This window comes from Rana temporaria, chromosome 2 (assembly GCF_905171775.1).
Source record: "Rana temporaria chromosome 2, aRanTem1.1, whole genome shotgun sequence".
Lineage (NCBI taxonomy): Eukaryota > Metazoa > Chordata > Amphibia > Anura > Ranidae > Rana > Rana temporaria.
In genome coordinates this window covers 207,778,764-207,796,404 of record NC_053490.1, presented here as the reverse complement: position 1 = coordinate 207,796,404, position 17,641 = coordinate 207,778,764, and the positions used below count along the sequence as shown (strand labels likewise).

At 39.4% G+C, this 17,641-nt stretch overlaps 1 protein-coding gene across 1 annotated transcript in view; it reads left to right on the top strand.

Annotated features, from left to right (window-relative positions):
• The window catches only part of LOC120928259 (gamma-aminobutyric acid receptor subunit gamma-3-like), a 203,119-nt gene that overhangs the window by 4,024 nt on the left and 181,454 nt on the right, over positions 1-17,641 (top strand). The window lies entirely within an intron of this gene.

The window sequence follows — 17,641 nt, the reverse complement described above, 5'->3', positions numbered from 1 at the left end:
ATGCTTTATATGTTTCACCCTTGATAAAAGGAACACTCACAGACAAGAGTGGGTTCACATAATTAACATGTACGATAATTACCGCAATAACACACATTACAAATAATTTTATTAAAACAACATGATGGCAACTTGTTGTATAAATAGAGAGCGATTTAGCCCCACTTACTGAATCATTTGTGCCTTCTGATCCACAGCAAGGTAGTGAGGTAAATAGAAATAAATGGGAATATGCAAATATTGCTACTGCTATATAATCAGCATTATAAAATCTCTGGTTTTGGCTCTTCTTTATAGATCTTTGACTATCAGAAAGCTGCATGCAGATAATAATTTAAAGTAGTTTTGCCCACAATTATCTATAATTACAATGAAATGTTAATCTATACAGTACACAAATAGGCCTGGTAAAACATTTTACCTAGTGAACCACTGCATGTCAGGTCTAAAGGAACAGTATAATCCAAAAAGATCTTTTTTAGGTATGTATAATCAAAGAAAAACAGTGGTTGATTTAGTAAAGACCACAGTGTTTACTCAATCCAGTCCAGTGTTTAGTTTCCATTAAAATGCAAAGTGCTTGTATTATCAACATATACATGATTTAAACTTAGATGTAAATATTTAGTAAATAAAAATCACTTCTTTAGCAAATCGCCCTTAAGATATTTCAATTTAAAAAAGTATCTTAAGAAAATCATAACTTGCTTTCTCCCAACAAGAATGTAGCTTGCAGTTTAAAGCATGCTTGTTGGTTTTTGTTAGAAGCATCAGCAGTAGTCCCATTGCTTTGTGGAATAGGAAAGCTCCAAGCTAGAGCTGTATTCAGGCACCATTGACCAAGGGCAATTAAGACCATACACAGCAGAAATTTTGTTTAATAATCCTGACACCTGTAGGAATTTCAGATGCCTACTTTAAATTACATTTTCGACAGTTAAAAACAACAGATTTTTTTTTATTATTTACTTTATAAGAATTTGCTGAATATTTTGTAAATGCAACAGACCACATTGAATCGCCAGCTTCATTGGTTGTTCTTTTTCGGTCCTCATCGTGATTGTAATTTTTAATTTAAAGGAAAAAAACAACAAACAAAACTTAGTTATATGCTCTGTAAGTAACAGTGGTGCTGATTTCTAATTATATAGAAATTATTTTGGAATGAAAGGGAATATGGCTAGTACTCACTGGGCCTGATTTATTTAGTCCGCTGGAAGTGGGTGCCTGGCCTTTTTTACTATACGTTGATCTCTTGAATGGGCGTGTGGGCTATGCAACTTTTCACATTCACCTGTCTGATCACCCATAAGAACAATTGGCTACCTCATGTAGAGTTTCAATTAAAAAAAAAATACAGTAAATAAGAGGGTAACTCATTTAGAAGAATTTCCAACAATTTAGCAGTACTTAATACTGTGATAATACCCATAATACAATTTCTATAAAATTATTATATTAATCATAGCTATCATAAAAATAAGAAATTACCTGATACACCCCATTCATAGGTTAAGCCTATCATATACTTGTGTTTAATCTCTACTTTTGGGGGACTCGGGGCTACCTCCATACCTAAACTCTCCGGCTTTATCTGTGATTACCCATAAAAACAATGGGCTACCTTATGTAGAGTTTCAATTAAAGAAAAAATACAGTAAATAGGAGGGTAACTAATTTAAAAGAATTTCCAACAATTTTGCAGTATTCAATACTTATGAAAAGTTATCATACCCATAATACCAATGATAATATTTTTGTCAAATTCTTATATTAATCATAACCATCATAAAAATAAGAAATTACTTGATACATTCAATTCATAGGTTAAGCCTATCATAAACTTGTGTTTAATCTTTACTTTTGGGGGACTTGGGGCTACCTCCATACCTAAACTCTCAGGCTTTATCTGTAATTACCCATAAAAACAATGGGCTACCTTATGTAGAGTTTCAATTAAAGAAAAATTACAGTAAATAGGAGGGTAACTAATTTAAAAGAATTTCCAACAATTTTGCAGTACTTAATACTTATGAAAAGTGATCATACCCATAATACCCATGATAATATTTTTGTCAAATTCTTATATTAATCATAACCATAATAAAAAAAAGAAATTACTTGATACATTCAATTCATAGGTTAAGCCTATCATAAACTTGTGTTTAATCTTTACTTTTGGGGGACTTGGGGATATTTACAGTTATGTTTTCTGCGCTTAGACACTGCCCTGACGGGTCAGTATTTGGCGCATTATAAATCCATTAAATCAATCAATCAATCAATCAATCAATCCATACCTAAACTCTCAGGCTTTATCTGTGATTACCCATAAAAACAATGGGCTACCTTATGTAGAGTTTCAATTAAAGAAAAAATACAGTAAATAGGAGGGTAACTTATTTAAAATAATTTCCAACAATTTTGCAGTACTCAATACTTATGAAAAGTTATCATACCCATAATACCAATGATAATATTTTTGTAAAATTATTATATTAATCATAACCATTATAAAAATAAGAAATTACCTGATACATCCCATTCATAGGTTAAGCCTATCATAAACTTGTGTTTAAGCACTACTTTTGGGGGACTCGGGGCTACCTCCATACCTAAACTCTCAGGCTTTATCTGTAAGGATTCAAAAACACTCAATGCTTGTACTGAGGTTTCCTAAATTGGGTACATCCCGCTCAGTCCCAACTTTTGAACAACCAGTGCTTGTCCAATGTTCCGCCAATGTTTCAAATCTTCAGATAAAGTAACACAGTTGAGAATTGTCATATAATCAGACACTACTAATATCTCACCCTCAGTATGAGAGAAAACCACACCTGATGTTGGTGTGGAACATCCTTTTAAAATTAAAACATTAGGTTGTTTTTTTTTGTGTGCTTTTTGTAATTTCTTTGCTGAATCAGAGTTGATGGTCATGATTATACCTTCCTTTGTTCCTGTTTATAATCCTGTTTATTTCTTGACAATTTAGATCTATTTAGATAATATAATAATACGATCTCTTCATATGTGTTATTTTTGGAATATCATATGTTCATGGATTTCTTCCAATACTGTGTGTATATCTGATAATCATTCCCATCAGCTTCAAAGTGGTCTCATCTAAAATCGACATGCATTTTTCCCTAAGCCACTCTTTTTTTAAATTAAAAGGGGGGATTTTTTATTATAAGTCCACAAAGGATTTTATTTCCTGGCAAATACTTTAACGAGGCAGCTACATCCCATTACAATCTAGTTTACTTGGAACAGCAATCTCTGTAAATGGTTGAACAACAGGAGTGCAGGTTTCGTTATCATATGCTATCTCATTATTAAAAACTTGTCTCCTCACAGGAACCCATGTTGTATCTCTGTCAAACAGTCTTAATGATCTTAAGTCACCAGTAGAATTCTCTGCTATTTAAAGTTCAATAGTCTCTACATTTCCACTATCGGAAAAATAATAATAGCTGCACTGGGCATATAACTATTAATATCATATTATAAGCTTGAACTAACTTAACCGCTTGGATTCCCTTGGATGTTTTCCCCAAAAGGAATCTAATTCAAATGTATGATGAGGGAAATCAACTTCCATACATGGCTACAATCATTTTCATTTCCTGATTCAGTGAGGTAATGGGAAGTCCTTCTGGCTTAGTCTGCCATAAACAAGCAGTATCATTCCTCTTGTCTTAATGCCATAACCCCAGTACCATACACAATAATAAATTAAGATTGGAAGTATATATAAATGTATTGATTTCTTGCTCTGTTGCCTACTATCTATGCCACAGGTGTCAAACACAAGGCCCGCGGGCCGAATCCGGCCCTCCAGGCCATTTCATGTGGCCCTTGCACCTCTCCTCCAGCCCTCCTCTGGTCCTACTCCAGACCCTTACCTTCTCAGTAGCAGCATAAAGAAAGGGTGCACTGTAATGTGAGAAGGGAGAGTGGGGGACTCAACTTCTGATGGTGGGGGGGCTCTTGACATCTAATGTAAGGGGAGGGGATGCGCTGGACATCTAATCTTACAGATACGACCAACCCTTTTGAGGACAATCATAATGCTGATGCAGCCCACAATGAAATTGAGTTTAACACCCCTGATCTACACCATGGAAATGTCCATCCAGCTTACAGAATCAGCACTGGTTTTGTTAAGCGTCCTATGATCACATCTATTATCATAATAACTCTCTAGATTTGTTAAGGACTATTGAGCAGGAACATTTAAACAGAATACTCATCACATACTGTATGAAAACGGGTTGATGCTTCACTCCAGGTATTCTCCCTCACAGTTGCTTAATCTTGGGTGTTGTCCCCAGCTCACCTTGGTTACCCATAGCCAAACAGAAGACAAAAGCTGTACTCCTAATCAATAATTAAGTATTTGTATTAAAAAAAAATCCATGGTACACTGGAAATCCACTTAAGCTCATCCTTACCCAATGCTTTTCGCTCAAAAATAGCTTAGCCATAGAATAAAGAGCTAATAGAACGAAGAAAGGATCTTATACATGTATTAGACAATTAACCATGCAAAGGAAGGGCTGGTACCTACTGTAACACAATGTCTCCAGTAATGCATTCAGCCACAACCAAAGATAACAGTACCCAATGAATGTCTCTTGTCAAAATATCTTTAATCTCAAACACTGTTATATTTACATTGTTACATTTACCCGGTATAATACTGATACATACATAAAACATTACGTACCTTTCCTCCCTCTACCCATATTAAAACTGTTGATATTTATTAACCTTCAGTTAAAAAAAAGTAGTAAAACACCAAGGTGAGTGAAATGCATCAGTAGATTAGCTTATGTTAGGACCAATGTGTGGATGAAACGAACTGAGAATTGGCATATTAAATTAGCATATTGAAGTGTTAGTTACTCCAACACTTCATATTTCTGAGATGTGCTTGCTTTAGCATGTACTTGCATGAGAAAGTATCCTGTTCTCTTTAAATGCTTCCTTCATGTTCAATTATTGGTGTTCCTGCCAGTCCCACTGCTTTCCTAATACAAACTGGCCACACTAGGCAGGAGAACACCATGTGATCAGTTCTCTAGCTATGATGGGAAATCAGAGTGCTCTCGTCCAATGATCAGACCTGTCCTGACACCCCCATGCCGCACAGCCATTCACTGGGAAGCTCAGTGTACTGCGGCTTCTCTGCCTCTAGCTTTTATGGAGCTGAGAACAAAAGGATTGTGATCACTTATAAAAAAGGTATTTATAATGTATTTTTATATCTATACACAAATATTTTGTCTTTCATTTCTATTTTAAACTGAATGGGTTGTTTTACAAGTTGGTTGTTTAGAATCACTTTAAGTAACTGTATGGACAATTATCTAGAGCAGAGCATGGATCTGTTTTCATATACTTAGATACTACTGGTTATTTAGTGTGACGGGCAGGAAATGTTGTGATCCTTAGGAGGTGTGAGGATAAAAGCCAAATAAGACATTTAACGGAAAAAATTAGATTGCACACAGAGCCCAGATACACAGTTTGAAGGTTCATCATGTCACCTGTTATACCTCCAGACTTCTCTATTGCAAAAAGTGCCAACTGCTATACCCTTTACACTACTTTCCTGCACATACTGACCATTGTTAATCACTCTGTACTCCTCTCCGGCACCCCCCCCCCCCCGTAACACTCTCTGCACTCTTCCCCTGCTCATAAATACCCCCCAGAAATACCCTCTGCACTCCTCTCTGCCACACACTAACTTCTGCATATTATCTGACTGCATATATTGACTCCTGGCATATGCTCCACACTCCTCTGCTACACATATTGCCCACCCATTAATGCACTAGACATGTGCGGTTTGTTTTGTACAAATCAAAAATTCGTACGGATTCGTACGGATTTCCGAAAATTTGCACATTCAGAAGCATCCGAAATCCGAATTGCTATGCTTCCCGAATTTTACAAAGTCAGCGCAGCACAGGGATGGTGGGAGCCCCTCATAATAAAGTTAACGAACATTCTACGAAAATTCGCATTCAATCCAATGGCTGTCATCGTGGACTCATTATGCTCATTATGAGGGGCTTCCACCATCCCTGTGCTGTGCTGACTTTCTCTTGGGCTGTGCCCCTGCTCTGCTCATGAATTCGACACAAATTACGAATTTTCGGCCAATATGGAATGGAACGAAACAAAACAAATTTATTGACGCCGCCCATGTCTATAATGCACCAGTGCGATATTTCATATTTATGGCTGTGTGTTGCATTATCATAACTTAGATACCTTTATTTGCATATAGTTTAAACATGTCTAAAGATAGTATCTACTTTGCAACAATGTGACTGTTCACCATATGCTCAGTGCCCGACATATTTGTCTATTGTCCATTTACTTGCTGACTCTGGTCACGAGCAATGATTATTTGGAGACCCATGGTTTTGGGAATGAAAGGACAAATTACCACTTCAACCAATGACTGTGATCTATAGTGAATAAACTGATTTGTAAAGCAGGACATAGAACTGGATCCACTGGTCCAGAAAATCATTTTTAAATAAATAGTGTAGTGTGTTAGAAAGTGTTTTATACCTTAGCTGACAAAAAAACAGTTGTAAATGTAATCAAGCTGCTGCCTGCTCCACTTATTTTAATGCAGTGAGGTTTTCAAATCTTGCATGCATAAGTATATCATCCGTTTTTACAGATCTGATTTGGATTCAGTGGTGGCTTCACCTGAGCTAAATCTACATCCATTTGGTACCACTGTTATCTGGTCACAGTGGACATAATAATCATGGCCTTGCATACATCTGAACATGTGTGTGTTCATGTGGAAGTTCATTGCGGAAAGGTTTGAGTAGGTATTGATTGGCATTCGTGCATGGGTAAAATTAATGAATAAGCAATTCATTTTTTATATTCTTTTTTTGGATGAATGTTATAATCACATAGAGGAAGAAATAGGAATAGATTATACAATGAATATAATGCCCCTTGACCTGATTAGTATATTTTTAAGTGCCAGAAGTCTAATATGTATAATTAAACTATAATGCAGTTTTAGGTTCGCAGAGTCCTGAAAAATGATTTTAAATGATGAATGTATTTATATACAGTAGCTCAAGTCTCCTTCAGCAGAAATTGAAAGTCAGCAGCTACAAATACTGTAGCTGCTCACTTTTAATGTTAGGACACCTACCACCTACCACCTACTTGGGTGATGGCTGGAACCCAGCGGGTTCCAGCCATCACCCAAGCAGATTTCTTAATCAGCTCTCGGGTGTTGCCGCTGCCATCTCTGGTAAGGGAAACCAACAGTGAAGCCTTGTTGCTTCAAAGCCTGTTCCCTACTGTGCATGCACAAAGAGCGCTGCACTTTGTGAATGGCCAGGCGGCTAGGGCAGGAAGAGGGGGGGGGGGGGGGGAAACTTCTGGATGAGTTCGCCACGGCAAAGTCAGCACAAAGTGGGAGTGGGTACTTATTAAAACTAAGTAGCCGCTCTCAGAAAGGTTCCAAATGTGGCAGTGCAGAGGGGTGGGGGGCGACAGGAGGCAAATAAGCGGAGCTTCCCATTTTGGGTGGAGCTCAGCTTTAAGCTATTTTATAGTCTTTTATTTTTACCCATAGATACTAATAATCTTAAAAAATACAGATTCTGCCCCTTTCTCCCCTGTACTTCTTTGCGAGCTGCCATCACAGGTTTAGGCAACTATAAAAGTTAGTTATTTACTTTCGGAATGATTGCATCTGAACTGTAACTGCAATCTAGGACTGCACACAAGTAAAACATCAGCTCCACATAGCCAATAATGAGTTTTTCCTGCATGTCTTTTAGCATTGCTAGGATGGTGCCTTGATAGAAAAAGGGGAACACATTCCAAAATACCAGTGCCATTGCCAGCAATAACTATACCTTTTGACATTTCCCTTGCCCTCCAGGAGGGGAAAACCAGTTAATGTGGGTATGCATAGGAATAAATATTGCTCTCAACTACAATGTATGCGTTGAAACTTCAGTGTGTTCTGAACATGGTCTTTAATGGATTAAAAAATCCTCCCCTTCCTCACTCATTAGCCTTGGGCTCCAAAAAAAAAAGAAGCTTCTTAGCCAGAAAAAAGTTTCAAGTACCGAGCAAATTTTCAGAAAAGGTCTCCCTGGGGGGATCTTATGACAGCACTGTATTTAATACTGGTTGAATAACAAAGGCGACATGACAATTACCTATATTTTATGTAGTTTGACATTTTTCAATTAAAAGTAGAATAAAATAAACTCTCCTGATGCTATATTTGTAGTTCTGCACTATGCATGACAGGTCTTTATTGGGCATTATTTAATTTTCAATGTATAATTTTGTTCAGCTTCACACTTGTGAATTTGGAAAGTCATTGATTCTGATGACTATATGGCAATTGTGCAATAAGTGTGACATTAACAAGGGCTAGATGTAAGGTAATTGTTATACTAAGTATTTAAGACGCTTATACTACATGTGCACATGTGTATCTAGCCAGTGCATATGCTTTTTAAATGTGGAAAATTATTCTCCTGGGAAAATGCAGTGAACCTGCAGTGGGAGCCAATGGCTCCTACTGCTGTCTCTATGTCCTGTAAGGATAGAGACCAGTGGCAATCAGATGGGGACAGAGCTGCATTGAGATGGGACTCAGGTATACAGGGGGTGAGAGGGTGATACTATCACTGGGACATTTTTTACCTTAATGCAGGGAATGTATTAAGGTAAAAAAAATGTTCTGAACTGCCGCTGGTTTTCCTAACCTCTACTGCAGGGGTGTAGATAAAGGGGGTGTTGGGGTGGGTCTGAACCTCCCCAGGACACCCTGCCCAAGTGCCCAGTTAGTCCCTGCTGCTGCATGGAGCCACAGCAGCAGCAGTGACCGTGTGGTCCCCAGACTTCCCCCTCCTCCATTTTTACCCCCCTCTTCTCTGAAAGTCGGGTCCTGGAGGCAGGGCAAGCACATAATTGTCTGCTAGGACAAAGGCGGTTCTAACCAAATAATGTGCTTGTCCCGCCTCAAGCCATGGCATTCAGAGAAGGAGGCTGGGCAAGCACAAGCACTACCTGGCAAGGGAGTGACATTACTGCAGGCAGGGAACTGGGACTCAGGGTAGGCTCTGCAGAGATGTTCCAGGTTGACCAACGCCAATGAGGGACTCAGGTGAGCCAAATATCCTGCTTCTGTTACCTGTAAACATATCTTCCCACCTCACCCCCCACCACCTCACCTAACCCTCCTACTTCCTCACCCACCCCCTATACAGCCTCACCTACTCCTCATACTGCCATATCAAACCCCCTATACTGCCTTACCTACCCCTTATACTGCCTCACCCACCCCCAACATCACTTCCTCCCAGCTTCCCAGTCAGTCTCCACACATTGCTAATGTTGGCAAGAATATAAGAAAGCATTCCTGCACAAGCTGCATTTGCAGATACAGTACCTTTCAAAAGTATTCAACCCCCCCCCCCTCCCTTTGGCTTTTTACCCATTTTGTCACATTACAGCCTTTAGTTGTTTTTTTTAAATCTGAATTATATGTATTATGGGCCAGATTCACCAAAGAGATACGACGGCGTATCTCCTGATACGCTGTCGTATCTCCTGATACGCCGTTGTATCTCTGTTTCTATCTATGCGACTGATTCATAGAATCAGTTACGCATAGCTATCCATAAGATCCGACAGGTGTAATTGTTTTACACTGTCGGATCTTAGGATGCAATACCGCGGCCGCCACTGGGTGGAGTTTGCGTCGTAAACCAGCGTCGGGTATGCAAGTTAGCAGTTACGGCGGATCCACAACGGATTTTTGCGTTCGCTACGTCGTCCGTAGTCAAGTTTCCCGTCGCAATTTTAGTCGTTATTTGACCTGCCCTAACTTTAGTCAGCAATCGTATTGCTGTCTAAAGTATGGCCGTCGTTCCCGTTTGCGTAACACGTCCGGAAATACGGAAGTATGTTACGCGCGTCGCCGTTCGAAAAAATGACGTCACGGCGGGAATTGCGAAACTGAGCATGCGCAGTAGGTCCGGCGCGGGAGCGCGCCTAATTTAAATGGCACACGCCCATTTGAATTGGCCCGTCTTGCAAGTGCAACTTGTTTTCATCGCAAGTGCTTTGTGAATCAGGCACTTGCGATGAAAACTTGCCGCCGCGATTCTACGTGAATCTGGCCCTATATGTATGAAATTGGCATAATTGGCACGTGCGTATGTTTGTTATGAAGCCCATAAAAAAGCTCTGGTACAACCAATTACCTTCAGAAGTCACATAATTAGTAAAATGATGTCCACCTGTGTGCAATCTAATGCCGCGTACACACGATCATTTTTCAGCATGAAAAAAACATTGTTTTTCAAAAATGTCATTTAAAATGATCGAGTGTGGGCTTCACATCATTTTTCAGGTTCTGAAAAACGTAAAAAAAAAAATTCGAACATGCTTCATTTTTTAACGTTGTTTTAAAAAATGATCGTGTGTGGGCTAAAACTACGTAAAAAACCCACGCATGCTCAGAAGCAAGTTATGAGATGGGAGCGCTCGTTCTGGTAAAACTACCGTTCATAATGGAGTAAGCACATTCATCACGATGTAACAGACAAAAAAAGTCTTTTACTAACACAGAATCAGCTAAAGCTGCCCAAAAGCCAATGGAACTTCCCCTTTATAGTGCCATCGTACGTGTTGTATGTCACCGTGCTTTGCTAGATAATTTTTTGTAAAACGATGGTGTGTAGGCAACATCGATTTAATGATGTTGGGAAAACGTCGTTTTTTTCGACATGTTGAAAAACAAATTTTATTTTCATGCTGAAAAATGATTGTGTGTACGTGGCATAAGTGTCCCATGATCTGTCATTACATACACACAACAACAAATCTATCATAACCAAATGGAAAGAACATGGCACAACAGCAAACCTGCCAAGAGACGGCCGCACACCAAAACTCACGGACTGGGCAAGGAGGGCATTAATCAGAGAGGCAGCACAGAGACCTAAGGTAACCCTGGAGAAGCTACAGAGTTCCACAGCAGAGACTGGAGTGTCTGTATATAGGACGACAATAAGCCGTACGCTCCACAGAGTTGGGCTTTATGGCAGAGTGGCCAGAAGAAAGCCATTGCTTTCAGCAAAAAACAAAATGGCACGTTTTGCATTTGCGAAAAGGCATGTGGGAGACTCCCAAAATGTATGGAGAAAGGTGCTCTAGTCTGATGAGACTAAAATTTTACTTTTTGGCCATCAAAGGAAACGCTATGTCTGTCGCTATCCAAAACACACACAAAGAACACCATCCCACCGTGTTTTTCAGCAGTCGGGACTGGGAAACTGGTTGGGGTTGAGGGAAAGATGGATGGTGCTAAATACAGGGAAAAACCTTGAGAAAAACCTGTACCATTCTGTGTGTGATTGGAGGCTAGGACGGAGGTTCACCTTCCAGCAGGACAATGACCCCAAACACACGGCTAAAACAATTCTTGAGTGGTTTAAGGGAAAACATGTAAATGTGTTGGAATGGCCTAGTCAAAGCCCAGACCTCAATTCAATAGAAAATCTGTGGTCAGACTTAAAGATTGCTGTTCACAAGCGCAAACACCCAACTTGAAGGAGCTTGAGCAGTTTTGCAAAGAGGAATGGCCAAAAATCCCAGTGGTAAGATGTGGAAAGCTCATTGAGACTTATTCAAAGAGACTTGGAGCTGTGATAGCTGCAAAAGGTGGCTCTACACAGTACTGACTTTAGGGGGATGAATAGTAATGCACATTGACTTGTTCTGTTATTTTGTCCTAATTGTTGTTTGCTTCACAATAAATAAAAAAAAAAATCTTCAAAGGTGTGGGCATGTTCTGTACATTAAATGATGCAGATCCTCAAACAATCCATGTTAATTCCAGGTTCTGAGGCCAAAAAACACGAAAAATGGCAAGGGGGGTGAATTATTTGCAAGGCACTGTATGTTAGGAAATATATCTAAAAAGAAAGACAGGAAAAAAAGCGCCTCTGAGTCATCCTTTTTTTTCCTGTCTTTCTTTTTACATGTATGCCTGAGTTGACTTCACTCTTGGAGAGCAGCCCTTGGTCATCTATTGAATTTTGCCCAGAGAATACAGCTTCAATGCACGGACTGATTGTATTCTCACTCTTGAATTTTTAACTACTAATTTTTATAATTGCTGCTGTCATTTCATCTTGTATTTTTAACCCCTGCTAACTGATTGTTGTCATTGGATTACTCTGAGCGCTGTTTTCTTGTGATTTTTAGGAAATATATCAGTGGTTTTGGCTTGGACTTCAAATTATATGATTTTTAATATAATCGTATCATGGCGAGGGGGGGATGCAAAATAGTCTAGCATGGCCCCGAGTGTCCTACAGTGTGTTATATATATATATATATATATATATATATATATATATATATATATATTATCTAACAAAAGTGAGTACACCCCTCACATTTTTGTAAATATTTTATTATATCTTTTCATGTGATAACACTGAAGACACAACACTTTGCTACAATGTAAAGTAGTGAGTGTACAGCTTGTATAACAGTGTGGATTTGTTATCCCCTCAATATAACTTAACACACAGCCATTAATGTCTAAGCCGCTGTTGGAATACTACCCTGTGGCCCAGTCTCCGAAGGGAGGAGATCATGCTCTGCTTCAATAAGTCACAGTACATGTTGGCATTCATGGTTCCCTCAATGAACTGTAGCTCACCAGTGTCGGCAGCACTCATGCAGCCCCAGACCATGACACTCCCACCACCATGCTTGGCTGTAGGCAAGACACACTTGTCTTTGTACTCCTCACCTGGTTACCACCACACATGCTGGACACCATCTGAACCAAATAAGTTTATCTTGGTCTCATCAGACCACAGGACATGGTTCCAGTAATCCATGTCCTTAGTCTGCTTGTCTTCAGAAAAACTCAGGCTTTATTGTGCATCATCTTTAGAAGAGGTTTCCTTCTGGGATGACAGCCATGCAGACCAATTTGATGCAGTGTGCAGTGTATGGTCTGAGCACTGACAGACTGTCCCCCCACCCTTCAACCTCTGTAGGAATGTTGGCAGCACTCATACATCTATTTCCCAAAGACAACCTCTGGAAATGACGCTGAGCACATGCACTCAACTTCTTTGGTTGACCATGGCGAGGCCAGTTCTGAGTGGAACCTGTTCTGATATACCGCTGTATGGTCTTAGTCACCATGCTGCAGCTCAGTTTCAGGGTCTTGGCAATCTTCTTTTAGCCTAGGCCATCTTTATGTAGAGCAACAATTATTTTTTCAGATCCTCAAAGTGTTCTTTGCCATGAAGTGCAATGTTGAACATCCAGTGACCAGTATGAGAGAGTGAGAGCAATAAAACCAAATTTAACACACCTTCTCTCCATTCACACCTGATATATTATAACAGTAACGAGTCACATGACACCGGGAAGGAAAAACGGGTGAGAGGTGTACTCACTTTTGTTGCCAGCGGTTTAGACATTAATGTGTGCTGAGTTATTTCTTGTTATTGTAATTTCTTCAGTTCTTCAGTGAGCATCTGTGGGGCATCCTCAAATGGAAGGTAGAGGAGTGCAAGGTCTCTAACATCCACCAGCTCCATTAAGTCATCATGGAGGAGTGGAAGAGGTGAATTCCATGACCAAGAGGGTTAAGGCAGTGCTGGAAATAATGGTGGCCACACAAAATCCAAAACGAGGTGTACTCACTTTTGTTGCCAGCGGTTTAGGCATTAATGGACAAATGCACACTGTTATACCAACTGAACACTTACTCCTTTACATTGTAGCAAAGTGTAATTTCTTCAGTGTTGTCATTATGAAAGAGAGAGAATAAAATATTTACAAAAATGTGAGAGGTGTACTATTGTGAGATACTGGGTTTATATATATGTATATATATATATATATATATATATATATATATATATATATATATATATGGAGCACTACCGCCAAAGGAGCTGCTGGTTTAGATTTGGGCCTTGAGTTGTCCACAAGAAAGTCTGCACCAAACACGAAGTCTCTTTCAAGGTTTTTATTGAACAAAGTACTCCAACAAAGGGGTAGAGGGATGGGGAAAGACTTAGGTACCTTTGCTTTGCGGATCACTGGTACAACTTAGATCCAGAGGATTAACTCAGCTCCACACTGGATTTCAGCAACCACCAGATAGGCCTACTCTCACTGGCCTAGCAGCTGGTTCGAAGCTTGTCAAAGTCTCTGCCACAGACTTGATAAGTGCTGTCAGGCCGTCCCACAATCTTATGCCACTTGCACACTTTGAATAGTTTCAATAAAGTACACAACTCAGGGCGTCTGTCCCTTAAGTACCCCTCCCCAGATTGCACAGCAGGTTGACCACGCCCCCTGAGCTGCTTCTGGGAAAGAGATAACCAATGCATCCAGCCTGCTGCCTTTCCAACCTTGACCTGTGGTAAAAGCGACACCCACAATCAAGGGGAAAATTGTGCAACCCAGCTGAACTGAAACAGAACCAACAATTTAGCATAATCCTTCTGAGCTAAACTACAGCTCAGGCAACTTGAATTTAACACATAGCACCTACTCAATGGCATGGCGCTACACATATATATACAGTCCTGATCAAAAGTTTAAGACCACTTGAAAAATGGCAAAAAATCATATTTTACATTTTTGGATCTTAACAGCCTATTTCAGTTTATTCGTTATTTTCAATTAATTGAATGCTCAAAAAATGTTTTGTCTCACTCTCATTTCTTCTTGTTGCATGTTGAAACTCTACTTGGAACCTTGTTAAGATCCAACAATGTAAAATATGATTTTTTGCCATTTTTCAAGTGGTCTTAAACTTTTGATCAGGACTGTATATATATATAGGTGTTGTTAAAATGAAATTTTTACCACGTCGTAACAACCCATGCAATCCATACATACAAAGCTATGTGTAATAAAATTTGAATGACACAGGGAAAAAGTATTAACACACTAACTATAATGTATTTAATACTTCATACAGAATCCTTTTTTGGTAATGACAGCTTCAAGATGCCTCCTGCATGGATAAACTAGTTGCATGCATTACTCAAGTGGGATTTTGGCCCATTCTGTCACACAGTCTTTGGTTGGCCTCTTCTATGAACTCTGACCTTTAGATCTTACAATAGATTTTCTATTGGATTCAAAGTCAGGTGATTGGTTGGGCTATTCTAGCAGCATTGTTTTCTTTCTTTGAAACCAATTTAAAGTCTCCTTGGCTTTGTGTTTGGGATCAGTGTCATGCTGAAATGTCCATACTCATTTCATCTTCATTATAAAATGTGTAGACTCGTTGCAGTTTTCAAATCAGCCAAGACTGAGGGTTGAGGATGCTATAATTTTCAACGTAAATTGTATTTATGCACATCTGGATATGTCAGCGAGCACTGTGAGGGCCTTGTTTTTTTACTTCTCCCATGCTTTTGATACTATCAGGCTGGATCTTTTGGGCGAGGAGCTAGCAAAAATATAGGTTGATGATTCCCTTGTGTCATGGTTGTGACAGGAAGACCACAGTATGTGTGTTTGCAAGAATGTGTGTTAGATAGCTTGATAAGCAATATTGGGGTTCCACAGGGGACAGTTCTCTCTACCTTTCTTTTTATTGTCTATACCACATATTTCAGCTACCAGAGTCTTGCCATCTACAGAAGTTTTCTGTATACTCTGCGGTAGTGGGATGTATCAGGGATGGGCAAGAGACTGGGTATGGGACTGTGGTGGAGAACTTTGCCACATGGTGTGAGGTTAATCATCTATATCTAAATGTGTCAAAGACAAATGAGCTGGTTGTGGTTTATAAGAAAGAGGAAGCCACCAGTGATCCCATTATTTATCCGAGGAGTGGATGTGGAGGTAGTAGTGAGTTGCAAGTATCTGGGGGTGCACATAGATAATAAGCTGGACTGGAGCAAGAATGCTGAGGTGCTCTATAGGAAGCACAACAGCCACCTCTACTTTTTGAGGAAGCATCTGCCAGACGATGCTGAAGATGTTTTATGAGTCTGTGGTGGCCAGCTCTCTTCTGTATGCAGTGGCATGCTGGGGAATCAGGCTTAGGCTGTCCAACACCAACAGACTCAACAAACTGATTCGCAAAGCCAGTGATGTTGTTGGATTGGAATTGGAGTCTCTTACAACAGTGTTGGAGAGGAAAATGTTGTTCAAGTTACATTCCATCTTGGACAACTCATCCAACCCAGTCTACAATATGCTGGTCAGTCTGCAGAGTACCATCAGTGACAGATTGTTACACCCTCAATGCACCACAACAGAGTGACGCAGGGAAACATTTTTGCCTGTGCTAATCAAGATATATAATTATTTTCTGTGAAGGCCCGGGGGTGAAGATTTAATTCTGGTTTATGATCAGGATTTTGTGTTGTTTTTATAGTATGTTGGTACTGTGTCGGTTATTATCTGGGGTGGTGTTAGAGAAAGTGGTGTATTATTTGTATTTGGTAGTTTGCCTGATATTTTAATTTGTGTTATGTACTCTATGTTGTATTTTAATTGTATGGATGTTTTATTTGTAGTGTAGTCTTAATTGTATTATTTGGTATTAATGGCTGGTGATAATTTTGCTGTGCTTTTGCATCTTGTTCAGTTTATTGTTCTGATCTTGTGTTGTCTTTGTTAAGTGTGTCTGTGTCGTAACAATTTCTCAATTTCCCTTTGGGATTAATAAAGTATTCTGTATGTATTCTGTATCCTGGTAGATGGAAGCAAATTTTTATTAAGAATGTCTTGGTCCATTTTTCCATTTATCCTTTCTTCAATGATATGACATTTATTAGTACTGTATGCTGAAAAACAGCCCCACACCATTATGTATCCCCTCCAAACTTCACTGCTGGTATAGTGTTTTTGGCGTGATGTATTCTCCCAGTATTTCACAGGCTTGACTAAATGTTGTGCAGCAAACTTTAAACAATCTTCAACATGTTATTTTTTTTCAGCAATGGAGACTTATGTGATGATCGTGCATACAGGTCATGGTGGTTGAGTGCATTACTTATTGTTTTCTTTGAAACAATTGTACTTGCTAATTTCAGGTCTTTCTGAAGCTCTCCACAAATGGTCCTTTGCTCTTGGACAACTCTTTTGATAATTCTTTTCACTCCTTTGTCAGAAATCTTGCGAGGAGCACCTGGGCGTGGCCGGTTTATGGTGAAATTATGTTCTTTCACTTCTGGCTTATGGCCTCAACAGTGTTCACTGGATCATTCAGGGAGCTCTTTGTTTTTACCCATCATGAGATGTTTCTTGTGTGACACCTTGGTAATGAAACACCCTTTAATAGGAATGGGCAAAATCACACCTCAGCAATGCATGCAACTAGCTTCCTCATACAGTAGGCATCTTGAAGCTGTCATTACCAACAAATTATTTTGCCATATTGCTGCCTAAAGACCCAAGGGGTTTTTACAGTTCAGGACTGCGTCGCTTTAACAGACAATTGCGCGGTCGTGCGACGTGGCTCCCAAACAAAATTGGCGTCCTTTTTTCCCCACAAATAGAGCTTTATTTTTGTGGTATTTGATCACCTCTGCGGTTTTTATTTTTTGCG